The sequence below is a fragment of the Pleurodeles waltl genome, chromosome 3_2, assembly GCF_031143425.1.
Source record: "Pleurodeles waltl isolate 20211129_DDA chromosome 3_2, aPleWal1.hap1.20221129, whole genome shotgun sequence".
In the NCBI taxonomy this organism is placed as follows: Eukaryota; Metazoa; Chordata; class Amphibia; order Caudata; family Salamandridae; genus Pleurodeles; species Pleurodeles waltl.
In genome coordinates this window covers 115,711,601-115,717,600 of record NC_090441.1, presented here as the reverse complement: position 1 = coordinate 115,717,600, position 6,000 = coordinate 115,711,601, and the positions used below count along the sequence as shown (strand labels likewise).

General features: G+C 51.0%; 1 protein-coding gene across 1 annotated transcript in view; it reads left to right on the top strand.

Moving 5' to 3' along the window:
- Nucleotides 1–208: 208 nt before the first annotated feature.
- Nucleotides 209–6,000, top strand: part of CALN1 (calneuron 1) — a 1,401,504-nt gene continuing 1,395,712 nt past the window's right edge. Inside the window, exon 1 of the mRNA XM_069227270.1 lies at nucleotides 209–615. The gene's annotated coding sequence lies outside the window, so the exon portion shown is untranslated. The remainder of the gene's footprint in view (nucleotides 616–6,000) is intronic.

Here is a 6,000-nt window from a genome sequence, read left to right as displayed (position 1 = left end):
GTCCCAGGCAAGAAGAGTTAGAAGGCTTTTTGGGGCTGCAGTGGGGAGATCACGACCTGTAGTCAGGGAATAGGGGGGTTAAGAGTGACTCTTTCGGAGTCCGTGGTGGCAGGAGGAGTGATGGGGCGGATTGAGGGAGGAAGGCAGACGCTGCTAGCAGGGACGGGGCTGGTCTCTGCCAGTGACGTGGGCACAGACTGGGGGCAGAGGAGGCGGGGGCGATGGCACTCGGGAGCGGATTGCAGGTTGGTCGCAGGGGGCACCCGCCTGCTGCATGGAGTTTAGAGGACTGAACACAACTCGTCTCGCAGCCCGGCCACGGGGGATGGGAGCAGTCAGGAGGCTTCGGGTACACATGGGCTGATGCTGCCGCACCTGTTCCACTCTCGCCGCCTAAGAAGGCACGGATACCAAGGAGAGCCCGCCGGAGATGGGAGAAGCACCGCGCTTTTGGAGCACTACGGGGACCGCTCGCACATCGCGGGGCGCACGGTAACGCTCCTTGTACTGCCAGCCGTCGGGGAGGAAAGGACCCCAGAGCCCCGGACCTGCGTCCAAAATAGCCCCCCTTAAAAGAAGGAAAGCAGCGGGGGCGAAGAGCCCGCTCGGCGCCAGGTGAGCGTCTTTTCTCCATCTTATGAAGTCTCCTCTGACGGGCGCAGATGGAGGGCTGATAGTAAATGGGGAAATCGGAGGGGTGAATTATAAGGACGAGGCACGGCTGACGAAGGGGGCATCGACCAATCAACTGGTGACAGCGGAGATTTCAAGGGGAACCTGTTGTCACTTGGGGAGGAAAGGCACCCTGCTGGGAAAATCTATACAGACGCGTCAGGTGTTCGGAGAGCGCGCGCGCGTGTGTGGGGGTGGTGCGGGGGCACCTGATGGGACGGGTGTCTGTCCGGGCTTTCGTCTGAAGGGACGGGTGGCGCTGGCAAACAAACCATGTTCTGATTTTGTGGTGCCCCGGGAACATGACAGATATGTCTGAGCAGCGGGGCACCTGGGGATGCGGGGGGTGATGTCAGCCCCTGGTCCGGTCAGTTATATTCAGGTAAAAGCCCTATGTACTGTACGATCCACACATAATTGTGGCGGCGTGTGGTGCTGTGGAGAGAGCCACGGGTATGCCACATGTGGTGTGTGCATGCTTAGGAGGGGATGGGGCACTTGTGCTGAGGGATCGACGTCCTTGCGCTGCTTTGAAGGGTGTGTGGGAGGTGTACTTAGCCAAGCAGGCTCATGTGTGTGTCTGTAATGCTGGGAAGACGTGCAGCGATCGTCCTCAAGCCCGCGATTTGACTGTTAAAAAAACAAACCACCCCTTGTCGGAGTGTCTGCTGGTAGGAAAGTGTAAATCAATACCTGGGGTATAGGCCAACAGGGCACCCTTTGGAAGCACGTGTGTTCATGGTTTTCTTTCCAGTCGTGGGGGTTCTTCTGGAAGTCGGGCTCTTGTTTGTTCTTGTGGTCCAGGGGGTAGTGTACGTGTGTTGGACGCAGTGGAGGTCCTCCGCGTGGTGTGTGGTGGAGGGGACAGGATTACCCTGGAATGTAGGGCCACACCTGATCCTATGTGCTGGAGAAAGAAAGCTCCACAGGTGTGCTCAGAGTGAGGTCAGGAGGACCCCTGAGTGATTAAAGCACAGAAGTGTCTGCTGCAGGTTGTGGAAGGAGATCAAGAGAGGGGGGTGCTCTGGGATGGTTGAGACAGTTGCAGAATGGTATCAGTGGGGAAAGATGCACCAGGATGTATGTGATGCACATGGGTGCATGATGCTGGGGCAGAAGGGTATCTTTGCAGAGATATACACAAGGGAGTATGATGCTGGGGCAGAAGAGTATCGTTGGCGGGAGATGCACATGGGTGTCTGTGGAACGAGGTGCACATGAATGAATGGTTCAAGGGCAGAAGGGTATCCGTGGATGCAGAAGTACAGGGGTGCACGATGCAGGGGGTATCTTTAGAGGGCATGCTACAAGGGAAGAACGGTATGTGTTGCTAGAGATGCACAAGAATAAATGGTGCAAGGGCAGAGGCGAGTCAGTGGATGTAGATGCACACTGATGCATTATACTGGGGCAGAAGGATATATTTGAAGGGAGATACACATGGTGTATGATGCTGGGGCAGAAGGCTATCTGTGGAGGGAAATGAACATGGGTGCATGATGCTGGGACAGAAGGGTATATTTTTAGGGAGATACACAATGGAGTATGATGCTGGGGCAGAAGAGTATCTGGGACAGAAGGGTGTGTTTGTAGGGAGATACACAAGAGTGGATGATGCTGGGGGCAGAAGGGTGTGTTTGTAGGGCAGAGGTGTACATGTGGATAGAGATTAGCAGAGTGTATGAGGCAGGGAAGAAGGATATATTTTGAGTGAGAGGCACAGTGGTGTCTGTGGAAGGAGATGCACAGGGTGAATGATGCAGCTGCAGAAGGGTATCTTTGTAGGTAGGTACACTTGGGTGTATGATGCTGGGGCAGAAGGGTATCTGTATGAGGATACACGTGTGTATGATGTTGAGGCCGAAGGGTATCTGTGGAGGGAGATGCACAAAGATGTGTGATGCTCGGGCAGAGGTGTATATGTGGATAGAGATTAGCAGAGTGTATGAGGCAGGGAAGAAGGATATATTTTGAGTGAGAGGCACAGTGGTGTCTGTGGAAGGAGATGCACAGGGTGAATGATGCAGATGCAGAGGGGTATCTTTGAAGTGAGAGTCAGACACCTCGGTGAGAGTCATGGATGTCTGTGGAAGGAGGTACACAGAGGTGTGTGCTGCTGGGGCAGAGGTGTATATGTGGGTGGAGATTACAGAGGTGTGTGAGGCAGGGTAAGAAGGACATCTTTAGAGTGCATGGTGCAGGAGCTGAATGGTAAGTTTGGATGAAGACTCACAGGGGCGTAGTAGGCAGGGGAAGAGAATATCTTTGGAATGAGATGCGCGGGGTGTCTGTGGATAGAGGTGCACAGAGGTGTGTGTGTGCTGCTAGGTAGATATTTATCTGTGGGTGGAGATTAACAGGGGTGCGTGAGGCAGGGGAAGAGACTAACTTTGGAATGGGATACAAGGGGGTATATGGAGGGAGGTGAACAGGGGCAGATGGGTATCTGTGGATGCAGAAGCTCAGGGGCACATGATGCATGGATAAGATGGCATCACTGGAGTGAGTTGTATGGGGCGCTATGATGCTGTGGCACGCGGGTGTTTATGGCACAGTGGTGCATGTTGCAGGGACAGAAGGGTTCTGAGGAGGCACATGGCCAGGGCAGCAGATGTGATGGTAGAAGGGCATCTGCATAGAGAGATGCATTGGTGCATGCTGCAGGGGACAGGGGGCACGTCCGTCTGTGGATTTGTGTTCCTGCTGTGCTTCGAAGTGGTTAGAGACGAGGGCAGCGCTGGGCGACAGGCCCGTCTGATGCTGTGTCTGGAAAGTCCTCTACGTTGTCTGACACCCAGGACGTTCGTTGCCAAACTTTTCTGGGTGAATCCTTTTCATACTTTGCGTATTCCATCGTCATCAGACCCTGCACATTCATTATTATAGGACTTTCAGAGATACCTCGCAGTCTCATCTTATTGTTCAAAATTAGTGCTAGAATGTCCCAGCTCCCTTTCTCCCTACCTCGACTCCCTTTCAGCCCTGAATGTGAGGCTGTTGTAGACCAAGAATGTCATGTAAACATGGTTATTATCAAATATCATCCAAACGAATTTGGTTCCTCATTTTATCAAACTCGAAAGGATGAAAGACGGTGCTTTCCCTGCTATGTCAACAGCGGACGATTGAGTCACTGAGTAATCCCCATGGCAGGCTGTGGTGTCGGACACGTTTGTCGGATTCATACTCGGGGGTGTTGGGACCCGTGGGCTCCAGTATTAAGCGAGAGCTCATAGCCTGAAGACAGTTCACTTGGGCAAAGTGAGGGCCCGTGTCACAGATAATTGTGCGAAAGGCAGAAATGGTTCGACCAGTAACCCCGGTCTCTAGAGGGCGCTGGTTTACTTCGTAGGGCCGGAACTGCCAGGCACAGAGTACCTGCACTTCTTTATTTAGAGTGCGAGAGTACAAGCACTTCTCAGCAGATTCGTTTAATTGGAGAGTTCCGGCATTTCTCAGAAGCTCAAAGGTACTCTGGTACAGGGTACCTTCACTTCCAGTTTTCCATCTCAAGCACTGGCCATAGTTGTCAGGTAGTCACAAATAATGTGCTATTTCATCCTTTCTGGCAGCACTACGCATGTGCGTAAGACGGACCCCTGTGGAACGGGCAAAGCGAAACTCTGCTTTCCAGAATGCAGGGGTCTAATGGCTCAAAGCCTGGGGTGGTAGGAATGTCGCACATAAGATGAGCTTGGGCGTCAACTCAACAAAATGCCAGGGGTAGTGGAAGTGACATCACGTGCCCTTTGACCCCACTTTCACTCACACAATATTCACTCTTACACTCACATAACTACACCCTCACGTGCAAGCACACACACAACATCCTTTTAAAAGCATTTTTACTTACCTCAGCTGCAATAGAAAGGCATGTTCCACTTAACTGTACTCCATTTTTATTACACTAATAGTGAATAATATATTATTAATATTCTCTATTAGTGTAATTTTAAAATTGACAAAGAGAGTGGAGCCTGAGCTGACGCCCATAAGGAAGAGCTTCCACTACGTTCCTGGCACTGAATTTACCACCTCTGAGGTCAAGGGTCGCAAAGAGCGAGCCAGGAGTCTCAGCTGCGACCCCTAACTGACGTCGCTGGAGATGAGGCCACGCATCATTGGCGGGCGGTGCGCAAACGTCCAGTGCTTGATGTGAGTATGGCGTCCGGCACTTACGTCCTGGGCTTTGCTTTAACATATAGGTGGAATGGTGCATTCTGGGATTTGTCGTCTGGGTTCGTTTTAATTGACTCAGTTCGACCGCCTGATGGCAATTATAGGTAAAACCAAAGTCCAGGAATGGCAAAGTGATGTCCAAGTGACATGGAGCCATCCTGTCTCTCTCAGCTCTAAGCTTGCCTATTTTATAAGCGTGTGCATTTATAGCACTGTTTTTTACAGTGAGTTGTGTGAGTTGCAATTTCACATTTCCAATTGTAAGTATTATACTCCAGGTCACTGGGTAGTTTAAATATTGGCAGAAACCCAGGCCTGGCAGAAAGCCCCCCCCGCCCCCACCCTCCGTAACCTGGGGCCACTTGAGATTGATAGCCCTGGATGTGGTTCATATAATTGGTGAACCTTGTACGCAGGGCTCGGGCCGCTTCCATGTCCAAGGATCTAAGGTTGTCCTGACTTGCCCCACCTCGCCTCTCTTTGGTCTGCTGTATTAATCCTTCCCAGCAAGGAGTAAAAACAATCGTGCTATCATTGTCTCATGACGTCTCTTCCGCCCCCTCTCCCCATTTGTGTTTCATCTTTAATCACATTCCTATTCCTCGCCCACTCCCGCATTTCTTTCCTTCATCACAGCTTTAATTTTTCTAATTTTTTATGCAAAAGTTCACAATTTATGTTACTCCCACTGAGCTCTCCTGTTTATGTCCATGACTTAATTCTCTGGTTTCAAACCCACATCAGATCCCGAACTACTTCTCTGTCTCAGTCGCGCAAATCTCCCAGAAACATGTCTGCTCCACTTCCTGTTCCCTGGCCTCATTCATCTAACATGCCTAATTGTCCTATTTTGCTTTTTTGTATTCATGGCTTTTTTGTATTCATGGCTTTATTTTGATATTACTTTCTGTTAAGCACGCTTCTGGCCTTCCTATAAGGAACATACGAAAACACGAGGCCAAAGCGTCACACAAGTGTTTTGATTGTGAATCTACATGGAAGAGGCAAATTAGGAAAAACAAATTGTGACCCTGAGGTCACAGTCTCACTCGATAGATAGAAGAGCTACTCCTTAGTTTGGAAGGGTGACGCACATGCTAGACACTAGACCTACTGGTCAAGATACAGAGGGGCATATTTATACTCCGT